This window comes from Apaloderma vittatum, unplaced genomic scaffold, assembly GCF_000703405.1.
Source record: "Apaloderma vittatum isolate BGI_N311 unplaced genomic scaffold, ASM70340v1 scaffold26658, whole genome shotgun sequence".
NCBI classification, from domain to species: domain Eukaryota; kingdom Metazoa; phylum Chordata; class Aves; order Trogoniformes; family Trogonidae; genus Apaloderma; species Apaloderma vittatum.
The window spans coordinates 4,700-5,363 of record NW_009732861.1 but is presented as its reverse complement, the minus strand read 5'-3'; the positions used below and the strand labels follow the sequence as shown (position 1 = coordinate 5,363).

The 664-nt window shown below is 54.4% G+C and overlaps 1 protein-coding gene across 1 annotated transcript in view; it reads left to right on the top strand.

Moving 5' to 3' along the window:
* The window catches only part of LOC104278648 (double C2-like domain-containing protein beta), a gene marked incomplete at its 5' end in the record, with an annotated part of 30,414 nt that overhangs the window by 27,690 nt on the left and 2,060 nt on the right, over nt 1-664 (top strand).

Sequence of the window (664 nt, the reverse complement as noted above, 5' to 3'; positions counted from 1 at the left end):
ATTGCCCCATTCTCCAGATCCCAAGGGAGAGGAGGCTCCAGCCTGGCTGCCAGCCCGGCAGCGGGGTCACTGCCCTGGCTGTGGAAAGGTTCTAATTACACCGTGTGTGTAATTAGGTCAGACAGCGCTTTAATCGCAACCCGCCGCTCGGGTGGCTCCAGGGTCTGGTTAACAGAGCCGAGGGCGCATTTACAGGTCCCACTGACACTTTTCAATGTAAAAGACTGGGAGTACCTTCCTTTTGAAAAATACCAGCAATAATAATAATAATAATAATGAAAAAGGAGCTATTAAAATGACTGTAATGGGCTGCTGCGACTCAGGGATTCAGGGAAGTCAGTGTCATCCAGGGGCTGTTAAGAGATGCTGAGGAATGCGATGGTTTGCTGGCGCAGAGGCGGGCTGGCGCGGGGCCCTGGTTTTGGGGTGGGTGGCGTTTTTCAGCCTCATTCTGCACAGCAGCGGGGCTGTGGCAAGGAAGGGCCGGCAGCCACCCTGCGCCCACCCCAGCCCTGTCCCCAGCGCTGACCCAAAATCGGTGCTTTCAGGGATGATACTTGTTAAGGCAGAGCTCCGGGAAGCCTGGGAGGCTGGTGGAGTCTGTCGGCAGCACGTTTTCACCTTCTGATTTAATTGTTCTTGGAGGGGTTTGCATAAAAATCCA